A 25755-nucleotide genomic window follows, 5' to 3' on the forward strand; every position below is an offset into this window, starting at 1 on the left:
TACCTGTTCATATTCCTCAATCCCTCCTTGGCCTTTGACACAATCATAACATTCTAAAAGCATGAAGGTACAGTACTTAAATGGTTCAAGTAATTTCTCAATAATTGCCACCTTCAAATTACACTTAAATACGACCTATCAAAACCTGCCCCAGCCAACCAAGGAGTGCCTCAGGCAGTGGCGTAGCTAGCTGTACTGCCACCCAGGGCGGCCCATACGTTTGCCGCCCCGGGTGAATTAGGAGCGGGGGTGTAACCGATGGCTGTCTTCTTCCGGGCAAGGTGGACGATAGACGACTTGTTCCTTGTTCTCGGGGCTGGGGGGCGGTGCTAGTCGACAGACCGCTCAGCCAACCCCCAGCTACACCACTGGCCTCACTCCAACTCTTTTCAATCTCTATAAGGCACCTTCCTACCCTCCATCGCCCACCAGGCCAATTTTGCACGCCCTCTTTACACAGATGACATACAGCTCAACCACAAAATCACATCGCTAGAAGATACAATTCACCTGAATCAAACACTGACCAAACAACAGACTTGGCTATCAATAAACCACTTGAAGCAAAATCCATTGAAGACTGAATTTCTGCTCATTCCACTCCAAACACAGCCCCTCTCTAATCCACAACTGGCTACACTATTTTAGCACTCTAGACTGCACATCAAAAATCATGGAATGCACTAAATCTTTTGAAATCACCCCAGAAAAACGCCTAAACATGATAGCCCACATGTACTCCACTCAGGGCCGGACTGGCTGTAGCGGTCACCGGGCTGGTTTTGGACCCCTGGGGGGCGTTTTTGTTACCGGGCCAGTTTTGCTGCATAACTGCAAATTGGCCTCCTTTAACAAAAGCAGCTTCAGTGTTTTCCATGCACCACGCCTTCACCCCCACCCACGGCCAGTCCGGCTCAATTGCCAGGGCCAGTTTGCGTTCCAAGTCCAACCCAGACACCAACAACAAATACTCACTGAGCCAACTCAGAGTACTTTACTGCCTGACTTCCAAAATGTGGTACAAGTACTGGTTACTTATGTGCAGACTAGACTTTGGTAATGCTGTGTTAACCAGCTCATCAAAATCTCAACTGACTCCTCCCAGGGCTACACTAAGTGTAACAGTGAGACTGATAACTGGAGCAAGCTGCGACGATGGAATGACTTCCGCCCTGTACGTACTCAAGTGGCTAGCTATTAAAGCACACTACATTCCAAAGACAGCATGTACTACAGATAACACACTGCACCATGGTACTTCAAAATACCTGACACAGAAACCAGGACCTCATCCTCACAGCCAAGTCTGGTTCCCTGCTGGGCCCACGCCCAGTATCTATCTTTAAATTGGTGCCTGAACCAATGGCTGAAAACCTTGTCCTCTTGTTCAACACAATAATAAAAGTGAGGTGTTTTCCAAGGGCTCGATAACAGCATGAATACTTCCTTTACTTCAGAAACCCAATCTTAATCCTAACGGCTCTAACAATTTACGGCCTATTTCCTGGCTTCCTTTGGCAGCAAAAATGTTTTGAAAAAACATGAATCTCCAACTATCCTCTTTTTTCCAGGGCAATGGTTTGTTAGATGGCATGCAATAAGGATTCAGAGGAGGCCACAGCACCGAATCAGCCATGATTACATCAGTTGAAGAAATCAGAGAGGCTTTAGGTTCTGGAGGTAAGGCAGCCCTGATCTGATTGGATCTCTTGGTGGCATTCGATACGGTCCACCATAACCTCCAGCTGGGCCGATTAGCATCAATTGGAGAACAGGGGGTAGCCCTCACCCTGGCGTGCTCTGTCCTCTCAGAGAGGAAACAGTTTGTGGCACTGGACTCCTTTGTTTCCAAGCCTTTTTCCCTTCCTAGTGGGGTCCTACAGGGCTCCTGCATCAGACCGACCCTGTTTAATATTTGTGTTACAGTGCGGGCACTCCAAATTAGATCATTCAGGTTTGTCTGGACATCACACTCCAACGACACGCAAATTGTCATCTCAGTCTCAAACCTGGAAAACAACACTGGCAGTAATGTTCATAACTACGATGGCTCTCTGCTCACGGATGAGAAACAACTGCCTAAAATTATATTCCGACAAAATGGAAGTTATTTTATTTGGCAGCAAACCCTCCTTTTGGTCCCCGCCTTGGCGGCCAGCAGAATTGGATCCACTGGCCGCTCCTGTTAAGAAAGCTCAAAACCTGGGGGCTATCATGGACAATAAAGTCTCCTCCGGAGACCCGGTCAATTCCCTGACGACCTCTACTTTTTTCATTTTTAGGATGATAAAAAAGGTCCTATGATTAATTCCTGTAGAATTCCAGAAAACGGTTGTGTCCTCCCTTTATCCTTTTCCAGGCTGGATTATTGCAACAGTCTGTGTCTGAAAATGCAGCAGGAACATCTTAACAAGCTGCAGCTGCTTCAAAATGCGGCTGCAGGACTCCTCTCTGGGACTCCCGAAGTCTGCTCTGTCAAATCAGTAATCCAGGAACTTCACTGGCTACCGGTCAGGAAGAGGATCGAATTTAAATCCTTGTGCACACCCTTCAAGGCTCTTCACAATACTACACCGCTCATTTCAGACAGACATTCACGTGGTGCATACCCAATACAACCCTCTGGTCTTCTGGGCAAGAACCTCGACTGATCCTAGATTTAAAAACAAGGAAGAGGAAGAAGTTTAGTCATTGGCACCGCCAAGGGATCGAATGAGCGGCCTCTCTCCATTTGTTCTGCTCCTAGCCTGCTCGCATTCAGAAAGGATCTGCGAACATGGCTATTCGGCAGCTAGGCCCCTCCTTCTGTTTCCTGATTCTTTGGAGATAGGGCCAGGACACCTCCAGGTAACAGTGCGCTTTATAAACACAGTTAACATTAACATTGAATTTACCATCATAGTGGACGCCCTTAGTATATCAGTGATGGTGGACTATAGCAATGCAGATTCCAGTTTACTAGTTAGAAACACATCTTTGTAGCCTCCTGTTGGGTGCGGGGTGCCCTACTTATCCTACTTGTAACTTTCTGTTGATTTCCTTACCTTATACTGTAAATCGCTTTGATACCGTCGGGTCACATTCACGCTCCCTATATAAATAAATGTCATGATCTGCCAATAATTCACATCATCCTTTCAGGGGAACGACATATTGTTAATGAAGTCCCAAGTCTGGGTGGACTACACCCCACAAAGAGGCGCAGGTATTGAGGCTCCCAGCCAATATTTGTTGTGATAGACTACGCCCTTGTCGAAGGTCCAGAGACACAGGCCTAAAAACAGCAGCAAGAGGATCTCTGACGTCCACAAAGTCAACTGGAAACCCCTGCCGCAGAGCATCAATCGAGCAATGACCAGCAAGCTTCACCAGCTCAAGCCAGAGACGAAGGCTGGGTCAAGGGGCGAAGGCGATGGGCACAGCCTGTGCCTTCTTTTAGACTGACCCCCGTCCTTCATGTTCATGAAGCATCACGCGCGCCCCCGCCAAGCTCTTCCCTATTGACTAGGGTGCTCGAGGCTTGGGATGGGACTCTTATTATGGGCGAATAGTGATGTCATGAGAACATGCAGCATATCATGGAAGCAAATTGGTCAACTTGTCATTTTCTTCTGTAAAAGGTGGGATCATGAACTGTGTGTGACTCCCCATTCCTGTGTGATCCAGTGTAAGCTGCGCACGCGCTGATTCGTGCACCCCGCACTATTACTGATGAGCTCTTTGAGACCCTCGTGTCCGAATCGCTAATGTCCAGGTGAGCCCATGAATCGTGAGAGGATGCCTGGCCAGGGGGTTCATAATCATCAAGGATGAGCCAGAAATACTCTCTTGGGCTAGTCTGTTAGATCTATGTGCAGTTCTGGCTTATTGCATAGAACTTGGCAGGTGTGCTGGGCTGATTAATAGGGGACAGTAGGAGTGCAGGACTGACCCAATTTGAGGGGTTTGATCTCTCCATATCATCTCCTTATGACCCCCCCCCCCCCCCTAAACGCAGCTCCCGCCCTTCAACCTGTAATTCTGCATCGAAAGTTGATTTTGATTTGCATTCCCTCGCGCTTATCTAAAGCTTGGATGTTTGGAGTACTAGTTCATGTGTCTTTCTTGGATCTCATAAGTCTTTTACGCACTTTTTTATCAACTTATGACTATTTTAAATGGTTGTGTGTGCTTACAGCTACGTATAATATTTCTATGTACTTTTATGGCTTATTGTTTTTAGACCGAATAAAGTTATATTGAATTGAATTGAAGTGCCCACTCTCTTATGGAACACCTGGCGCGCCTCTTTTATGCCCTATTTCCGAAGAGCGCAGCTCAGTGAAATAGCCGGTTAAATGGATTGACTTTACCCACTGTAAGTGCCTGTGCCAGCGCAGCCCATCAGAATAAGACCACAAGCGCGCTGTTCGCAAAAGAAACACTAAATATGTGTACCAATCACACGGCAAACCAAGGGGCAGCAATGGAAAGAATTCATTGTCAGGTGCGGCTTGAGAAGTTTGGGAACAATTACGATTTATTAAGGCAGGTCAACAGGAAAATCTGCAGCATTCCCATCTTTACTTCTGATTACACTAAAGAAGGCGCTTCCAGCAGAAGTGATAAGCACTTTTTCAAAAGTTCAGCCCCAACCCCTGACCGTCGTTCTCTCCATCCCCCGTGCGCGTGGGCACTTCCTCTCCTGGGCCTCTCCCGCTTCCCCGTGTTGCGCCACGCGCGCCCTGCTCACGTGACGCCCTCTGCTGTCATTCTTTCCTGGCGCGTGAAGACACGGCTGGGGGTTCAGAGCCGCAGTGACCGCACAGGGCAGAGGGCAGGTCGCGCGGACCGGGCAGTGCACAAGGTAAGCACCGGGCAGGGGTGTGGCCGGGCTGGGGGTGAAAGGAGGCGGAAGGGGGAAACACCTAACAGAGTCATGGAGTGGAAAGGAGAATACCTCTGAGAAGAACGGGCAGTATGTTGGAATTCATTAAACGAAACATAAATTAATAATGGGAGGGATAATCGAAGACATTGATCGGAGCAAAAGAATTAAAGAAACGAGCGGCTGACTGCAGCTGGGGAACCGGATTCGAGTCTGGCTGGAGGCTCAAACATCCGGCGATTCTGGGTAAATCACTTCATCTCCTAGTGCCTAAAAAAACAAGCATTTGCAATGCAATAGGTCTCGCATTTACGTGAGTTTGAGCTATTGACATTGCAAATGACAATGCCTTTTATTTTTGTTTCCGTTTAAAAAAATAAATAAAAGGCATTGTTATTTACAATGCCAATAACTTAAACTCACGTAAATGCGAGACCTATTGCATTGCAAATGCTTGTTATGCTATGGCATGACAGGCCAGTTGTCTCCAGAAAGCTTTGAGAGACAGACTCCCTAGGAAATGGGTTTTGGGTGCGTCAACTTGTTGGAAACTAGGAGGACATGTTTTGATTGGGCAGAGGTTGTGTGCTTCTACAAAAAAAGTTCTTGCCCTCCACACAGCTGTGTTCATTTTGTTTATTTATCCAGCTGTCGAGGCTTTAACTTTCTGGGGCACACACATGCCATTGTAATGCTATTACAGTGTCTCAGATGACTAGATAATTTATGGCGTTTTTCTCTGCAAGTTGGGGGAGGGCATTCATTAACGTCCATGAATGTTTAGGTCTGGCTTAACATGTCATTCTTTAGAATGAATGCATGAATTCATGAAATAAAACTTATAGAGCGCTAACTAAGCCCAAGGGCATCAAGGCGCTTAGACAGTCATTTTGGGATGGCCAATGCTTGAATCTGAATTAGCTCCATATTGGTCCACTGGTCTGTTTTTATTCTCACACTTTAGAAACTCTGTCTGCACCATGGCCTTCTCAGATCCCATACTTTGTACGCAAACATACAAATGCTCCTCATAATGGTAACAGTTTTTGGACAGTAACATAAAACCTGCTGATGGTAGAATACAAAAAAGTGTAGTCTGTCCGAGTCCTATCCGCGACTTCGCTTGGGAAAATCACTCAATGAGGCGGCACAATGGGACCGGGGCTTTGAGCGGGTTTTTAGAAGTAGAACCGGGTGAGGAGATGTGGCCTAACGGCCCAAGCTGCCGACTTTGGAACTCGGAATCCAGGTTCGAGGACCGCCATCGTCTCAACAGTCTGTGATTCAGATCACCTAATGTGTATGTGCCTTTAAAAATTATTCTGACCTTCTGTGATATAATCTGGCGTTTATGTAAAACGCTCTCATGACCGTGGTCCAAGCTTGCCCTATATTAACACACAAACTAACTGTAAAAAACAAAACACCTTGGTTATAGAAATGGTCGCACTTCAAGCTGAATTCAGATCTGAAAAAACTCGCACCTCTTTCTGCAAAAGCGTCCGGCTAGAAGTGTGTCTGCTCCTCGGCAAAGCCGTTGATTGAGTCGCCGCCCCCTGGCCCGCGCTTCGTTAGCCGTGGTCAGTGGCCCATGGGCCCAGCTGGACACCTCCATTGACTTCGTCAAAGCACAGCGGCCAGCGCGTTGATTGCATCACTGAAACAATGTCACTTGTGGGGCTTCGTCATTTCCTTGGGGGGGGGGGGGGGGGCTGGGGGGGGGCAGATGGGACAAAACTCGAATGACGTGATCCTGGAATCAGAGTTAGGCCTCAGAAGGGTCCCGAGTGGTCAGAGAGGTGTCAGCCACCGCGCCTTTCGGCTTAGTCCGCTACTGGGCTCTGCAACCACCGCCCCCCCCCCCCCCCTCGACACCCTCCCAACCAGACCCTCCAACCCTTTCATCTCCCACCACCACGGCCTGGTTCCTGTTGGACACTCTAGTCACCAGAGCGAGGCCTTCCGGAAGATTCCAGAGGCACAGGTAAACTTATTCAAACGTTTCTATGGTTATAGATTCTTGCCCTATCATAACGAACGTCTACCATCTGTCTGTTGAAGTAGACAGAACAATGCTTGATACCCACCCGTAAGGAAACATGAGTGATACAAAAAGTATGCAAAACATTAAACGGTATTGTACGGAGCTTATTTACAAGCCCCTTGCGCCGCCTGTGCGTCGCTTTTTTATGTGGGAAAAAGTTATGTCCCAGGCGGCGCAAGGGGTTTGTAAATAAGATACCTAGCCAGGTATATTTCATTTTAGGAGTGGGTCGTAGTAACGAAACATATGGCAAAGGAACTGTTGCAATCTCAATTGAAGGGATTCCGTGTAAGTCTTTAAACTTCGAATAAGCGGTGTACCACGAAAATACGATTCAGGGGGGAAGAACGTGTGTTTCTTGACTTAGATCTCTCCTGAGAGCCAGCGGCTGTTTTATGTTCTCCACAGGCCCGGCTATTTCTTCTAAAGCACGAATTCACTTGTTAAATTGTAAAATTATATACGGCCAGTTTTTCCATTTCTTGGTACAAAAAAACAAGAAATAGAAAAAGAGGGCGAGTTAATATTTACGTGCGTGGTGAGACTTTCAAAGTTTCTAAAGTGAGCAGGGATCCGCGCTCCTAGCACCAGGCGCAGGAAGCGGAAATCAAGACAGAGGAGGAAGTTCGTATTTGATAAAAGAAACCTCTTTGGTGCTTTCAGGGAAATGGTGAGATAATGCAGCAGGCAGAAGAGACGGCACGATTTCACTGTATGTGTCTCTGATATATGTGGACCACAGACTCACATGCTAATGTGATCCATGCCCAGATGGAAGCAGTGGAGAAGTGTGGCTCAATGATTGGAGCGGCAGACCCTGATGCAGAGGTCTAGCCCGGGACCAGGGTTCAATTCCCCGCCTCGGCGGGTCTTGGGCTCAAACATTCCACGGACCTGATAATTCTCGCCGCGGTGCCATTCCAATCATGGAGTCCCACTCTGGGCAATAGCTTGCTTAATCTCCACAACGGCCCCCACAACGCTAAGGATGTCTGGCCTCCACCTTGGGGGTGCCCAGGAGTGGACGCCTCACAGGGAAAGCCAGGATGGGTTCCACAGCGGTATTCGTACCCGGATAAAGATTAAATTCCATATTCCTTTTGAGATGAATAGTGTTATTTTGTGCACAGTCATTGTGTCTACTTGTGTCGCAGTTCCCTTTCTGTCTAGAAAGAGAGCGCTTGAAAGCTAATATTAAGCGCTAGGCACATACATGAGTTTCCCAGACCAACCTGCGGCCTCGCATATAGCATACGTGCACTGATGGCAGATACCCAGAGACACTCACGGGTAATAATGGAAGGGTGGCACGGCTTTCAAGGCCTGTGCCCCGGTGCCAACCTCTAAGATGCTACTTCATGGCACACGGGTCCATTGAGGGTTCCGCACTCGATAGGTGCATCTTTGTAAACCTGCTCCCCGGGGGCTCGGGAAAACAAGTTCCGTCCGTCGGGTGTCTCGTGTTCACCCGGAGTCAACAGAATTAGCCAGGAAGGTTCTGCGAGGGGCTGCTCGAAGGGACAGGATTAGGAGAATGGTGCCTAGCGAGTAGACACAACTTCACGGCCAAAGACTGCGAAACAGCCTTCAGAAGGAGCCCGACCTACGACTTTAGTCTGCAGACCATTGGGCACGAGTCCCTGGAACGGCAAACACAGGAAGCACAGAAGCGGTGAACTTGTCTGCACCTCATGGGTCACTGTAGGCATGCCCGATGGTTGTAGCATCCAGACGGGATAAGGACCCCAGGCATTGTGACCCGCCCCTGCTAGGGCCGAAGAACCACCATCTTGCCATTACCCCTGGTGGGGTGCAGGCGCCGCTGCTTGTCTGATGACGTAAGACGCCATATTTACAGGAGCCCAGCTCTAGCTGTGGCGTCACCTCTCTGTTAATGCGCCTACTCCCGGTGCTCCTCCTGCCCAAGCCCCTGCTGTGCTGGAGCACCGCCCGAACCCCTGGTGCTCAGTTCCTCTTTGTTGTGAAACGCTGCAGCACAGCCCCTCAGACTGACCATGCACAGCAGTCTCCATCTTTGACGCCTGTTCCCTAGTTGCACCAGAGCAGGCCACGCATTCTGTGCTCCTTTGATTTGTTTCACAGTTTGCCTTTCTCCTCAGTGTCTTCCGTCCCCCCCCCCCCCCTTCCGCAATCACCGCGATTTCGATATCTGATCTTCTAGAAACCCATTTTCTAGAAGCACCTGTCCTGAACATTTTACAGAGAACATTTTTATTGTAGCAGGTGTTGCTCTTAGACCCTGATAGGGTGCATATGGGCCGACATGCACCACACTTGAGAATTCATGACGTATGGACAGCAAGTTTACTAAAACCGAAATGAAGTATCCCAAAACTAATTTTCCCAAAACTGGGCGATTTTTTTAGCTTCATGGCCAACTACTGACGAGTCCCAACGAACCTGAACTTATCCCTATCAATACAATGGGGGAACCAGATCGATTACCTAAGAAATTAATGTAGTCTTCGTTCCAAAAATAAGGTACTTCATCTATGAAAAAATTATGCAATAATTATTGGTTTGTCAAAAAACTAAAAACGTATTTAAAATTTAAATCTGGTGCCTAAATAGCCCTTGTTTGCCAAGTCGTAAACTGCATTTGTGGAGATGTTTCATCTAGTTTTCTCTTCATGTATAAACGCTAGAAATATTTGTCTAGTAGCACTGGAAATATATAAATGTATTAACACCGGCGCTCGCACTGTTCAATGGTCTTTTACATGTTTACATTGTACATGTGTCCAATTTAATGCACACGGGTGTATAGCGGTTCCCCAACAATCGCACAGCATTATGAATATAGGAACATTATCAGGTGCACACATTTTCATACCTGTTCAAAATGACGAGATCCCAGATTGCTTGAACAGAACCTTTCCAGAGCGCTCACTTGGACACATGAGTGAATGTTTGAGCCTAGCGTCTCCTGTGAAGCCAGGCGCCTCGGGCAAACTCAGGAGTGGATGGGAAGCTGCCTGGAAGCAGTGACATATCTTGACATCCGACAGAAGATTACCTTTGTGAGTGTGTAAAGAAACTCGCGATCTTTTTAGCTTCAGCTGACCCGTCAGCCTCATGTAAACAAAAACATATCACAAATAGAGCGTCCATAGATGGCTTCCCCTCCTTAGTCAGGCGCTCATCTTCGCAATTCCGCAAACTAGCCAGTGAAACGGAAGGTTTTCAGCAAGCGTTGTGTGCACCAAACAGTGCCAGTGCGCGCGGAGAGTCGCCGTTGCTACAAAGACGTGTTTCGCAAGAGTGCCTCCCGCTGCGGTTTCACCCACCGGTTGCCACACTCCGTTCTCCGGTTGCTCCTGCGAGGAGGAACGTTTAGCGTGAGAGTTTGAGGGCTCTTGCTTTAGGAACACACGCATTTAACAACTTCTCAGGCATGCAGTCCTCCTAGGACGTGCATTAAAAGACCAGTGAGGGGCTTTCAGGATCAGAAGTATAGAGGCCCTGAGGGGAATTAGAGAGAAGATGTGGCCTTGTGGCTAGAGCTGCTTAACTCCAGCACGGGGCTCCAGACTCCCACCCCGGACTTGCCTCAAATTCACTTAAGGCCCAGTGTATAGCTTCGCCTCCGTCCGCCTGTGGTGACCATCTGTGTGATGAGAGGTTTGCTGTGCATCAAACTGAGCGCACCTGGGACCATCCCACTGTCGGGTCCCTGTAGATCAGCCTCGTTTCTGCTTCTTAATATTACAACGAGTGTTCTGCAAATACATCAAATTACATTCAGGCACAGGTTCCGAAAGCAGGCTGTTGGACACAAAAATATTTGAGGGCGTTACCAAAAAACCCCTAATTGGCCACTTGTCACCTCTTTTTTTGCACAACCTATGCATGTCCTTTACTGAATATTTCTCTGTTCAATAAAGGCCATTTCATTGGAATTTGATGTACTTTCTTGTTATAGATCATAAAATTGCTCTCACTTGATCTTCCATCTTAGGTCTTTCTTGGATGAAGAAGAAAAACTGTCTCCTCGTTGAGGGCTACTGATAATTCAAGAGATGTACATCCCGACCCATTGGGTCAATCTGACATCACTCCTTATTGCTCTGCACAATTTCCTTAATACATCCATCCTTGGCTTTATGCATTATCTCTGTTGCCTCGTGGTAGGGCTTGGGGCCCCATTTTTGGAGAAGCGCTCTTTGACCTGTCAGTTTTAGGCCACTGTTGACCAACAAGTCAACTTCCCTTTTGTTTGGTACATAGTTGTCTTCCCGTGTCACGCAATCCGTGTCTCGCGTGAGCTGTACCATTGAGGTAGTTGTATGAGCAGTATCTTCTGCGGACAGATGGGTTACACCCAGTTTGATCTCTCTGCTGTCCTCAAATAGACTTGAACATGGATTTTTTCTTAACATCTTGGAGACTTGAATGTGAGTCACAAGTACTGTGCTGATGTACAGATGTGGACAGGCAAGGATTTTCACATCGCATAAACGTACCTGGCAAGCTACAGGGCAGAGACAATCCTGTACATCTAGTGAGGATTTAATATATGTGAATTACACATTCCCATATCATGCAATGTTTACAAATGTTAGGCTCAGGAAAATTAAGTGATTTACTCAGATTTCACTAAGGAATTAGAACCCAGGTTAGTAGCTCGGTCACTTGGTCACATCCACTCACGTAATCAAGAAAAATGACACGGGGGGACAGGAAGCTAAATGAAGGCCCCGGGCTCCTGAGTAATGAATTGCTACTAAAGGGGGTCATTCATGCACAATATTCTTCAGCTACTGAGGGCCATAATTACCATGATAGAGGGACTCCTTTCATTAAATCCACTCATTTTAGATACCCTCTAGTCATTTTTTAACTCACCTATCACAGAACTAGCACTAACCTGTACACATCATACGACGTGTAAACTAAAAAGAACTCCTACAAAATGACCCTTCGGGGGACCCGTAGGGCAATGCAGCGCCGGCCCGACAAGGAGCACCGCCCTGTGTTGAAGCATAAAATCCTTCGGGGTGTGTGAGGGCATCAAGTAAAATCACTCTGACTTCCCCTCTTTCCAAAACGACTCCTACCCTTTCTTATAGGAACAGCGGCCCTGTTAGTAGCAATTCACATCTACTCACGGTCATGCATAGAATTTCTTACAAGCATGGTGAGGCTGCTCAAACCATACCGACATTGGGAAACACCTGGTCCCCACTAGAACGAGTTCTACTATCAGAACTGGATCAGTCGAGGGATTCTTAACCAGCCCCGAAAGCAACCACTTAGGTGCAAAATGCAGTTTTCATATACAGGGAAAGTTGTGGATGGAGAGAATGATTGGTCCTGTGTAACTTCTGGAGGTTTTGGAGTATTGGAAAATTTGCAATTTCTTTTCCAAGCTAATAAAAAATGTCCTTCTTATGTCTTTTAGGCTGATACATTTTTAAAATTGTGCTGTAAAATTAATTACTTGAAATCATTTTTAGGTGGAGCCTAGAGGCAGCGTGCTGGCGCTGCTCTGTGAGGCATGTTATAATCCCTCTGTGTTAGCCTTGGCACACCCTTGCTTTACATTTTTTTATTTTGTGTGACGTCGTAACATACTGGCTTTTCATTGGTGCATTGGTTGAATTTGTCCCTCCTTTGAGTGCTTGTTTCCCTCCCATTGCAGCTGACCCTCTTACATGTACTCTTTCTTTGCTGCTGCTCTATGCTGGTTGCAGCGCACTATTTTTATTTTACGTCTCAGCTTATGTTTGGTTGGGAGGAATGGAGCTTGTGGAGGACTGGCCCACTGAATCCTTGAGCTTTCACCACGTGGTGAGCGCTTTGTCTCCCTCAAACTGACCTGATTTCGGTGAGCGCACTCCCCAGTGCCCTCGGGGCACAAGTAGGCATCCACTTCGGTGCAAGTTAAAGGACGGCCAGTGTACACCAGCGTCTGCTTTTTCTTTTCTGCCCACAAATTTCCTACTCCTGTTTCAGTGGACATTGGTGGCTAGTGCTCATTTACTTATGTGTAGCTCCAACTCAAACAAGCATTGGTAATACATCGGTTTCGGATATGAGGGAAAAGTGCGGGACCTATTGCATTTCTAATGCTTAAAGAGATTTCCGACCTGGCAACTCAAGGAGGCATTGGTAGCAGGAAGTGAAGGAAGATGACGAAGGAAGACAAGGGGATGGGAGAGAGTGCAAGGTAGCGCCACCCCAGGATCCGCAGCACAGAACTGGAGCAGCACTGAAGGAGCAGCGGTGGGCAGCACTAAGTCATCAAGACACGCGAAGTCTGTGGGAGTGTGGCTCAGTGTGCACAGAATGGTGCAGTACTGCGGCGTGCACTGAATTCATCCAGTGCACCCCTCTTCCTGGAGAATCAGTGACAATTAGCCCCAGAGCACAAACTCTTGACAGTCAGTGCTCTATGTGCAGGTGGACTGTAAACAACTTACGTGCATTCTAGCTCACCTCGCACCACGTGCACACAGCCCACAGCCCAGCGAGTCTGTGGTAAACTCCGGGGGTGAGTACAGTGCAGTGACATGGATTGACACTGTAACACATAGGAGACAATAGCAGTACATTTTCTGCTACGTCTATACAGTCTTTGCTTCAGTGCATATATGTCATCCATACGTGCACAGCTTTGGCCAACCTTCGCCGTCGTATACCTATCCATTTGCTATGCATTGCCACCCTACAGCACTCAGAGCTGTGAGCACGCACATCAGCACACTGTTGTGTACTTTGTGTACTCCAATGTGTATTCACATACTACAAAATCCAGCACCACAAACACAATGCAAAACCCCAAGAAGCAACTGTGGGAAGCAATAGCATTGGGTACCCCTCGTGTCCCCAATATTCTGCGTGTCATAATGTAACCACAGCCAACACCACGTGTGCGTAAGAGCAGAACATACACTGTATGTACATGAATTGTGTTTAACACGAGGTCTTTCTGGGTCTTAGTGTCACACCTGCACCACAACCATCAACAGCATCCGCATGTGCTCCGATATATGAAATAAGTGAAATACTTCAACCGGCACAAGCAGGTACACACGCATGCACGTCACACGAGTGCGCGTCGCAGTGTCGCACTGCAACTGGAGCCTACTTCATTGCATGATCATCGCTTTAACCCCACCCAGACCAGTGCAGCATAAGGGGTCGCCGAAAACCAAAGCTGACAAAGCAACACCCTTGGCCACAAACCAGAAGCGCACGCAGGCTTCTTTCATCCCAAAGTGCACGTGAAGTGAGTCAGAGGTCAGCCGTGCTCACCGCGAACTGTCAAATGTACTTCACGTACCTCACTATACCTCATGTATGCAGGGTACATAGACTGCGTGTCCTCTTGCTCTCACGTTATCTGGGCACCATACCTGTCGGGTCTGCATTGGTCACTCCCCCTATCCCGAAGGCGGCTTTGGAATATTCCAGCGGAGGCGTATTCAGGGAAGTGGAAAGTAGTTGCTCCACGTTCCGATCCATTCATTTTCAAGAATCTTTTAATACGCACTGTCCACCTAATTGTAATTGCCCTTCACTGTGATACGGTTCAAGTATGGACGTGAAAGTGCCTCACAGCACACTGTGCAAACATCTGCCTATGATTTCCAAAAGGGGCCTTTTTCATGGGAAGACCAAACACGATGCATGGACAGTGGCGTAGCTAGGGGCGGGGGAGGGGGTGCACTCCAGGCGGCATGCATGAAATCTTGGGACGGCGGCTTCCCCCAGCCATTCCCTGCCGTCTCGGGCGGCAATAGCAAGCCCTACCCGCTCCTCAATGCGTTTGCCAACCCTGCCGCAAACTGAGAATACTCGCCAGCACCCCCCCCCCCCCCCCCCCCCCCTCCACCTTCAGTTTACACTGTGCGGCCGCAAAGCGGCAAACGCAGGGACCACCACGGGCAGCCAGGGGCGTAACATAGGTCCCCGCGGTGCATGGGGCCCCAGCTCCAGGGGCCCCCCTCAGCACAATGCTCTGGGCCGGGAGCTCCTGATTGAGCCCCGAGGGGGGCCCTCCACATACCTTGCAGGGGGGGGGCCCTTCAAGTTTCGTTACGCCACTGCGGGCTGGCTAGCTACGCCACTGTGCATGGAGGGTTTAATAACTATATATTCCTTGTGATGCTGGGTTCCGCTCTTTTTAATATTCAGCTCCCTCTAGAAGTTATGGATCACCTGCTTGTGCCGCGCATACACCTACACACACCACATGCCAAGCAGGGCCGGCTCTAGGGCGGTGCGACTGGTGCCACCGCACCGGGTGCTGACTTCCCGTGGGGGCGCCTGTTTGCTAGTTTTCATTGTTTTTTAAAGCACCCACAGTGTTCCTGGCCTCCAACAATTTCCAGCAAACAATAAAAATGTCAAGTGAACTCCGGAGATTAATGTTCTTCCCCGGAGAGAGACCCGAGTTTTGTCTAGTGGAATTTTGACTTGTGGAAGTTTTGATTCATCATAAGATAGCGCAGAAGGTTAATGTGCCTGCTGCGAAGAATGCGACCATGAAAATCACAAAGCGAATATAGCATACATAGGTAAGTGGGTTACTGCTTTCGACAGAGACTTCCCTTTGCTACCTGCAGTTTATAAGTTAAACTCCCAACAGTGAGCTACCAACTGTCATCAAAGAACTGAGATGCAGCCTTCAGGTATAGATTAGAGCGTATTGATTTTTTCCTCAGACTTTCATTATCCTAATGTTTCACAAAGGGGTTGTTTGGTAGACATCATTTCTGATTGTTCAGAGAACCCCCAACCACGGTGTGTTACGTTTTAAATTCTGAGTTTGTGCTTCTCCGACCAACCCCCCTAAACTCTCCTGCCTACCAGTGTGGATGACATAAATCCCACCCCTTGCAGTCCTCTGTCTTATGTAACGTTTCCGATATGGATTTACACACATATGATTGATTGTCTCTGTAATGTGTGTGCAGTGTAAAGTGCGCTGACACCCTTCACTTTTATGAGTGGCCCCATAAACTAATTAAATGCATTTTAGAGAGAGAGGCTACGGAGACTGTTATAGGGTGGTAGTGCGGGAATCCGTTTCGGAGGTGGTCGGTGGGAGGGGGACGCCAAAAAACATTGTCGCACTGGGCGCCACCAGTGCTAAAGCCGGCGCTGATGCCGAGACTGGGACTCCGCGGTGCTTTCTGCAGCAGTCTCCACCAGGGATGCCCAGCCTCTATCTGCTGCCAATATCTCAGTTCGGGATTGCCAATCTGCTGTGCTATGCTCCAACGCAGCAGAGACGTTTTAATGCATGGGCAAAGTGGGCTCTGGCCCAGGGCCCCAGCCTTTCAAGGGGCTCCCTGACAGAGTCAGCTCCGTTCTCCATAGTTTTGCCCTAATGACCTTGAATATTTCTTAAACAGATTATTTTAAATACTGTTTTCCTTTAATTTATTTTGTATGTACCTGATGTGTGAGTCTAGTACAGCCATTTTGCAGAGAAATGTTGTGTTTGTTTCATGAAATATACATAAAAAAAGTTTATTTTAGATCAAAACAAGGCCTAACATATACGAAATGGGAGGGCGTCACAGAGATTATTTGCACTAATATTGGTGAGCTGCTGCTGTGTTACAATATTGAAAACACACAGACCTATCCCTGAATATTAGATTTAAACTCATTTAGGGCCTTATATATGAGAAGTGATGCATCGCTGTGTGAAAACAGGGATGCGTCACTTCTTAGTGCGCCCTCCTTGCGACATGATGGATGCATCCTATTTACTGTATGACGCATCATGTCGCAAGGAGTTACAGATACATCAGTATTCCTGACATATCTGTAGGCGCAAAAGTGATGCATTGCTGGGGTGTGTCTGAAAATTGACGCAAGTCCAGCAATGTGTCCTTTCACATGTGGCAAGCCCCTTGTGAAAGGGCCTGCATCAGTCTTATGCCTGCTGTGAGGCAGGTGTAAGATATTGACGCAATGGGGTCCTAGAAGTGGTGCACTGAGTTCTCAAAGATTTCAATGTGCCACTTCTATGAGGCTTTTTGCGGGGGAAAACCCACCCTGCATACATTTTACCTGGCGCAGGTATAATGAGGTGCAGGCAGATCTTTTGGCCACCAAGAGCTCCAGTCAGGCGTTTCTGGATTCTTTTATGTTATGTTAGTGGGTTTATAAAGCGTGACAGCTGCACCAGCAAAGAGGTGTCCCGGCACTGACAGCAATGAGGTGACCAAGATCAGGGAGGGCCCAAGGAGGCCTACGAAGTGGGAAAGAGAAAGGTTATGATGGCTTTCCTAAATTCGAGGTAATTATGGAGCCCCCACACGTGGGCCGGCAGCGTGTTCCAAAGGATGGCCGCTCTGTTCCGAAAAGAACTACCTCCGGCACGAACCCTCCTAACCAGGGGGGCCACCTACCAGGTGTTGTCCCATGGAGCGGAGCTGGCAGGACGGAACATAAGGTAGAAGGAAGTCAGTCAATATATTAGGAGAGGCAAATTTCAGAACTTTAAAGGCTTTGCAGAGAGCCTTGAACTCAATCCGCCTAGCCACAGGCAGCCAGTGGGGACGGCGAATAGCGTTTGTCACTGAGCAGTCTCTGTGCAGACCGAGGAGAGATCTTGCGGCCGCATTCTGAACTCTCTGTAGCCTATGTATTTCTGTCTTGTTTGCTCCCAGATACAGTGAGCTAGGGCAATCAAGTCTTGACATAATCAAGGCCTGGATTATAATTTGCCTGGTGGGAGCATCAAAGAAGCCCAGAATGGGCATGAGTCCTCGCAACAACCCAAAGCAGGTTCCCGCCACCTTTTTCTTTTGAGTCTGGAAGTTAAGGGAAGCATCCATCCAAACCCCTAAGTTCTTCACTGCCTGCTTGGGAGAAGGGCAGTGCCTAGGCTCTTGGGCCACCAGAGCTCATTCCATAGACCATGGTCCTTTCCTATCAACAACACCTCCGACTTGTTGGCATTAAGTTGGAGACAGTTGGTGGTCATCCACTCGGCGACTACCCCAAGATCGCCTAGAAATTTAAAAGCATCCTGCTTAGAGTCGCTCAAGAGAGCCACCACCAACTATGTGTCGTCGGCATAGGAGACCATGGTCAGCCCTCTGCTCTTGTCTACTGTGGCCAGAGGTTGTACATATAGATTGAAAAACAGAGGGCTCAGGGAAGAGCCCTGTGGCACCCCTTGCTTGATGGGAAAGATGTCAGAGGTATACGGGGGAGCTATCACCTGAAACATCCTATCAGCAAGGAATGAGGCCAGCCACTTCAGGGCTGAACCAACAATTCCAGCCTTCTCCAGGCATCGCAACAGAATGGCGTGGAACACTGAATCAAACGCGGCACTGAGATCCAGAAGGATCAGTGTTGATGTCTGCCCAGCATCCAAAGCTGTCCACAGATGTTCTGTCACTGCCAAGAGCGCCGACTCTGTGCTGTGGCCAGGGCGAAAGCCATTTTGGGAAGGGTCAAGCCTGTTGTTGGAATTCAGGTGGTCCGTGAGGAGGGAGTTAATACAATATTACCAAAGAAAACAACTTCAGTTTTGTCAGGATTGCACTTCAGCTGATTGATCTTAAGTCAATTAAAAACCTTTGTGAGGCAAGACCTAATCATTGCCCTATCAATGTCAGTTCCTTTTTCACATGTAAAAATCAGCATAGGAAACAATTTTGGCACCCTCTTCCTCTACCAGAAATTCAAGGGGGATAAATATATATTAAAAAGGGTAGGGCTGAGAATGGAGCCCTGAGGGACACCTACAGTCACGGCCGGAACAGGGGCTGGGAAAGGGGGGAGCCAGATGTCCTGAGATCGGTTTTCCAAAAAGGATGACATCCATGTTAAGGCGGTCCTCCCCAGGCCGATGTTAGCAAGTTTCTCCAGGAGCTTCTCATGTGGGACCGTATCGAAGGCTGCCGACAGATCGAGCAGTATCAGAACAGCTTTGCCTCCCTGGTCCAGCTTACCTTTGACAAATTCAGTCACTTCCATCAGAGCGGACTCCGTACTGTAGTTTGCCCTAAAACCGGATTGGGACTCAGGAAGGAGCTTCCCATCTTCAATGTGTTTTTGGAGGGCCTTGTTTACATGCTTCTCTAATACTTTGGAGAGGTCCGGAAGAAGGGAGATTGGCCTGTAGTTGGCAGGGTCCGTCGGTTTGGCGGTAGCTTTTTTTATCAGTGGGAGAATCTTAGCATTCTTCCATAAATTTGGAACGTTGCCTGAGGAGAGGGAAGCATTAAAGAGCTGGTTTACCATGGGGTTTATGGTGGGAGCTAATGGGTTCAGGATATTCACTGGACATAGGTCGGTAGGAGAGTTGGAGTTAATGCTTTGGAGAAGGGTCAGTGACTCTTCAAGCTGAAACTCAGGGAAAGCTAGTAAGATGGAGGATCCAAGAGGTAGAAGGTCAGTTCTTCCTCTGAGATGTTAGTGAAGGCTTGTTGGATCATGGAGATCTTTTTGTGGAAGAATTGAGCTATTTGCTTAGACCATACTTCCATGCATGGCTCTTCCTTTGTGCCGGCTTTTGGTGCGGTAAAGGATTTAACTATGCTAAAGATTTCCTTACTCTTATTTTGGGCATTTTCTATCTTGGTTTTAAAGAAGTTTTTCTTGGCTGCCTTCACAAGAATGTAATGAGCTTTTAAGGTGTCTTTATACACCTTCCTGGCCTCAGGTAGATAGGATTTACGCCATTTCTGTACTATTTTTCTACAATTTCTTTTGCTAGATCTGAGGGAATTGTTAAACCATGGAGCTGGTGGGACCAACTACTTTGAAGAGCGGGAAAATACCGGTACCGCTGCACCAATGTTGGTTCAGAGCCATGAATCTATTGAGAGGGCGTCCGAGTCGGGCGGCTAGACAGCTCTGGTGAGGAACGACCGAGGGAGTCTGCTAACATCGGGATGGATATTTTATGGAACGTCCTGTAATTAGGAACCCTCTGCCCTGCGTTAGCCCGAGGGGCTGTGGCAGAGTTGGGAATGACGAATTTTAATAAGAGGTGGTCAGACCAGGTAATGGGAAGAGGTAGGCTTACTGATATGTCAAAGTTGTGAAAGATTTGGTCTAGGGTATGGCCCTTTCTCATGGGTGGGCGAAGAAATAGATGGAAACATGTTGCAGGCCTGCAGCATCTCCAATAAGGAAATTGTTTGAGGGTCATTTCATTTCATTAAACTTTATTCGGTGTGTAGAAACAACCATAAAGGTATACAGAAAATACAGTACATCGCGAGTAGTTCATAACATAAAAACTCATAAAATGTCATTAAAAAGACAGTACAATTACATCAAATCATCAAGAATTCAGCGGTCCATGGGAATAATTATGCTTTTACGTATATTAAGTGCATTTATAATAAAAAGCGCCATGTTAAAACAGACCCTAGCATCGCTGAGCTCGGATTTTTTTTTTGCTGCAGCAAGATGTGATCCACCACCAAATGCGAGCCAAAGTGGTTTAACCCCTTCAGTGCCCATGACGAGCTGGACTCGTCATGGGCTGCGGTGGCGCTGTGCCCATGACGAGTCCAGCTCGTCATGAACTCCGCCCGCTAATAAAAAGCGCGGCACTGGGCGGGGAAAGGGGCGGGCATGCAAGGGGTTAAGGTAGTAAATTCTGAAACCAGTATAAAATTAGCAAAACAACATAAAGTGCACTGTGCTCTGTTTACTTTGTCCATCGCATGGGCACGGAAACGTGTTTGAGGGACAGGATTTTTATGGGTAACGCAACCAAATGATGGACAATACCCAATCTTAGTCTAACTAGGGCAAAGCGATGCATGGGATTGTGTATATAGGTCAGCTAATCCTGGCAGCCCTGTACTTGGTTAAGCGTTAGATAAAACATAACTGATGGTTTCTCATTCTCACTAACTAGCCGGGTTTCCCTCCTAATATTCATATTTAAGTTTCTCTGATGGACAATTTACTAAGTGATAAAACTTGAAGGGGGTTATTCTGGATTGACATATTAAACATTTTGCTATACCCAGAATTGATATAGTTTAGCCAAGGGATCATAATGGCGTTGTCCAATTTAAGACTGTCTTGGATAATTGCTTTGGTAAAGCTGGTTTTGTCTTTGGACCATAGAGAATGCCAAAGCAATAGGGGGCGTGATGCAACTACATCTGTGAGGTACTGTAGTCCGACTTCTCTGTGAATAATCTCAGATGAAGCCGAGGTAGGCAGACAAAGTAAGCGTTTTAGGAAAACATTTTCCTTAGTCTGCAAAACTTTACTATTAAAATAACCCCATACACCAGCCCCATATGTTGCAATGGATAAAACCCTTGCCTTATAAATTTCAGTCATCTCCTTAACTGGTCTGGAGCCCAACTTGGCAGAAAATCTAAAAATGCCATGTGTACTTCTGTCCATTTTACTCTTAACATTAATGAGTTCACGAGTCCAGGAGCCATTACCAGAGAAGGTAATGCCCAAGTAACAAAATTAATCAACAGAAGCCACTGGTATTTTATTCAAAAGGAACGATCTACAGTTTTTTAACCTTGGACCGACATGCCATTGTGTAAGTTTTACTTTTGTTAATGACCAGTTTCCGTGCACCAATAAAATCCCCCAAAGCATCCCTTAGACGTTGCAACCCCAGAGGGGTCCTGGCCGGCAGGACCGCATCATCTGCGTGCTGTAGTATCGGAATGGGACACCCATCCACTTGTGGGACATCAGCATGGATAGTTTGCAAAGTCTGATCCACCCCATTAATAAATAAAGAAAATGAAATAGGGGCTAAAACACAAACTTATCGAATGCCACGTTTAACTGCAAAATGATTAGTGCATTCTCCCAGAGAACCGTTGCACAATGGGGGACCCCCTCTAAAGGCTAGGGAAAAGAGGGGAAAGAACCAGAGACCACTAAATATGCTAACTCATAGCCTATCTATTCCTTACATCAAGGACTTGCTCTCTCTTGAGCTATCTCATGCATATAATCACAACAGGGACACTTGACATTTAAATTTTCATTACTTCTATTATTTAATTGCTTTATATATTTTAGAACATTTCACTTTTCTTTTTCTTTTTATGTGTATCTTTCTTTCATTCTAATAGAAAAAACTGATTATGAAAATTCGTACAAAAAACAAAATCATCACAATAATTACATAAAATTTCACATGCACAAATCCATTTAATAGAAAAACAACCCCTGGACTAACTTCAATAAATACATCCATATCACAGCCATTCGAACACATACATACTCTCACAAACTTCATACAACCAGCATCTGAACAAGGTAGAGGTTATGTGTGACGCAGAAAACCTCCACAACCAAATAGATTTTTATGTTCAGAGAGCAAGGCTCAACATCAGGTCGACGCGCGTTTCGGCGGTATATGAAGAGTAGTTAGACCACCTTCATCAGGACCTTTCCAGATACCCACATCAATATCACAGCAACCAGGGGACAGGGTCAAAGGATTTATGGAAAATTGACAAATGGCAGCTATTCGTATGGTCTCATTATAATAAGCGAAAGAATCCTCCCTATATTTCCAAGGCAAGTTCCTTAGCAAATGCGTAGTTTCAATATGTATGAGTCCTGGGGCCCAATGCGCGAGGAAGCCAAGCTTTTTCCAAAAGTTGTTGATAGGCAAGACCATAGAAGACCTTCTACGTTTTCTTTCATCAATTTGTATTCCTCAGTCGATTTTTTTATTCCCCCACTTAACTCTGTTAGAGTTTCAGAGTTGTTACACGACTCGTGCGTTCTGCTTCTCAAAGTACGGATGTCTGCACGCGATGGCCCACAGTTCTCCAATTGAGAACCACAATTGCTTACCAAATTCTCATACAGTCTGGCCCGGAAGCTCACAATTGGTCTAGAGCAGTGGTCTTCAAACTTTTTTGCTCGGAGCCCCCCAAAGCAAAATGTTTTGGAGTCGGGGCCCCCCTGCAAACCTTTATGGCAAGGATCGGAAAACAGGAGATGCAGGGCTGAGCGCAGAGGCAGAGCTTTTGAGATCATATCATGGATACTTTTTTTTTGTGGCTCATGATCCACAATAAATGTGAAACATATAATAGGGAAAATCATCAAACAATAACAGAAATTGACTAAAAACTGTTCTCTCCATAATTTGGTTATTGTGAGCCCCTCACACTCCTGGGCTCCAATACTACTGCACTTACTGCACTAATGATAGCTGAGGCCCTAAGAAGAAGTCTACCCTTCTCTCCCTCTTTCACAACTTACCGACCATGGCCATCACTCCAATCTTGAATCAAATTATCCATCCCTATTTTGGTTTTTGGAGGGAGGACCTGGCCCAAGGGCATTGGAAAACTTTACAAAAGCACCATATACATTACACAAACACTATTTCATATTCATTCATCATATATTTTTTTATTTTAGGCAATGGACGATTAAGTGATTTGAGTTGCGCGAATATGAGGACCTGAACTAGGTTCCAAAGTAGGCAGCTCTCGCCATTAGGCTACAACTCCTCCCTTTCAGAATAAAAGAGCTCCAGCGTGTTGCCCGCACCTTTTTGCAGCAAAGGTGCTCTCATCTCTATATGAAAGGTCCTTTTCAAAGCTTGACTAGTATGCTTTTTGCTATATTTGGGTATTAAACCGGTATTAATGAGGTGAAACCTATGCCCAGATAGTTTTTACCAAATGTAAAAATGACAAAATAACAAAATAAATGTATGACAAAATGTGCTGTATAACATCACATAATTTAGTCAACCCTACCACATAATTTGATCCTCCCCTGCCGCATAATTCCGGTGAGCCTGGCTTTAATTGGCCTCATGACGCTGGACCCTATGCAACTGGTTAAGCAACACACACAAAAGCTGCTGAGGAGCTAATATATGCTCTAACTGTTGGAGTCAGAGTGCTTTTTACCACAGGCATGGAAGTTGTAGCTCTATAAATACACTAGTTACTATTTCCCACTGTAAAAACCAGGATTCAAATCGGCGACTCTCTGGTAAGACAGAAATCTGCAGTTATTGCTTTACCTAACTGAGGTTTATAACGTAAGACAGTATATTTTCAAAACATTTGTTTCATTTGCTTTGTTTTTTCATTTATTGTGTGTGCGTGACTGAAGACATTTGGTCTAGTGGCACCCATACCAAGCAAGGTAGTCCAAAGAGTGAGGTGATCTACTAGATCAAAAGCGCTGCTCAAGTCAGCGAAACAAAGATATAATCTTCCACCTTTGGCACAAGTATACTTGCCTATAAGCAGGTCAAGATTCACGCATTGCTCGATAGACCCTAGGGCTTTCCGGAAACCAAACCGCGCAGGTGAGAGAATTGAACAGTCCCAAGCCCATTTTTCTAATCTTTTCAGTAATACCTTGCTCATCCCTTTAACAGACGAGTCTAACAATGAAATTGGTCTGTAATTTTTGGGGTCTGATTTATTGCCCTACTTATGAATATGAGCTATGATAGATGCACTCCAAGTAAGAGGAGGAGTTGATTCTGCAGCCATATTAAAAACTCTAGTTAAAATTGGTGCCCATAAACTAACATTTTGCTTAAAAACATCCACTGGTACCCCATCCAGGCTCAGTGCTTTCCCCCTTTGCTTTCATTCAGTGCCCAAGCCACTTCCTGTAAGGTAGTTATTTATTTATTTGAAAGATTTTATATAGCGCTGGCTAGACCCGGAAGTATCAGAGCGCTTTGGTAAAGGGCGCCATACCATGCCTCAGCTGTGCGTGGTTCCCTTGACGCTGTGGACTCTCTCAGAGGGTTCACTGAGACTCCAGAGTAAGAATATTAGATCTTTCTCCAACAAGGGGAGAAGGAGTGCTTAGTCAAAGGGCAACAAGGGACAGGGGGCTAGGAGGAGGGTCGGAACTGGCAGGTCAACGGAGGGGGAACAAACGGCAAAAGAAAATCGCATTAATTACAGAAAGATAACACCTACAATACCCGGATAAATTAGCGATCCAGAAAAAGACAGGATCCACTAAAGGCAAGGGTCAGGGAGGACAAAGGGAGGGAGACAGTGAGTTGAAGAGTCCCACAAGGAAGATCCGTGTTATGCTTGGTAGATTTCGCTTGGTCGTGGACCATTTCCAGGTTCCTGAGTATCATGTCCATTATGCTGGTACCTTCACCTTTAATATCCAGAGGTAACGATGGATTTATCAACTGGCCCCTTTTTAGAGTGGGCACCGATCCTGCTACAGGGGGATTAAAGATACTAGTGAACTGCGCCACCCATGCCTCGCAGGTGACATGCCAGGAAGTCAGGAAGGGAATCATCCTTTAAAAGAGACGAGTTAACAATGTCCCAAAAATAACTTACTATCCCTTATCTCCGCCGCTTGAGTCAGTTTTGACCAGGCTATTTCCTGCAATTCTTTTTTCCTTGCTAGAAGTAACTCTCTTTGTTTAAATCTAAGAGATTTAACCAGTAGGCTATCTCTAGGTTGTTTGAGGGTCTTTTCCATTGTCCATATGTATATTGAAATCTCCCAGAATAAGGCAGTTGTTGTATTTTAAGTCCAGGGAGGTGGTGGCTGTATTAAGTGTAGTAATAAAATTTCCAATTGCACCGAGAGATCTGTAAATCAGAAAAACAGTTATGCTATGAATGGGGGGATGAGGTACAGCGGAAGCCTAAGGACTCTGCACCCTCGATGTTTTCCATTGGGATGGGAGAGCAGTCTAGTTTTTTATTGTAAATTATGGTGACACTGCCCCCCTTCCCACTCAGTCTGTCCCTCCAAAGGATATTATAACCCGTAGGAATGGCCGAGGTGATAGTAGGGTTGGAGGCTTCATACAGGCAGGTCTCAGTGAGAAATAAAAGATCAGGCTGTAGGTCATAAATGTGTGGTTCAT

General features: G+C 46.6%; 1 protein-coding gene across 2 annotated transcripts in view; it reads left to right on the forward strand.

Annotated features, from left to right (window-relative positions):
• The first annotated feature begins 4772 nt into the window (after nucleotides 1-4772).
• Nucleotides 4773-25755, forward strand: part of LOC146808951 (chemerin-like receptor 1) — a 36858-nt gene continuing 15875 nt past the window's right edge. The window contains exon 1 of one of the 2 annotated variants that reach the window (XM_085615746.1): nucleotides 4773-4846. The gene's annotated coding sequence lies outside the window, so the exon portion shown is untranslated. Of the gene's footprint in view, nucleotides 4847-6751; nucleotides 6852-25755 lie in introns of those variants that run through there. The other variant, XM_085615747.1, reaches the window with a different exon arrangement.

Source organism: Triturus cristatus, chromosome 7, assembly GCF_964204655.1.
Source record: "Triturus cristatus chromosome 7, aTriCri1.1, whole genome shotgun sequence".
In the NCBI taxonomy this organism is placed as follows: domain Eukaryota; kingdom Metazoa; phylum Chordata; class Amphibia; order Caudata; family Salamandridae; genus Triturus; species Triturus cristatus.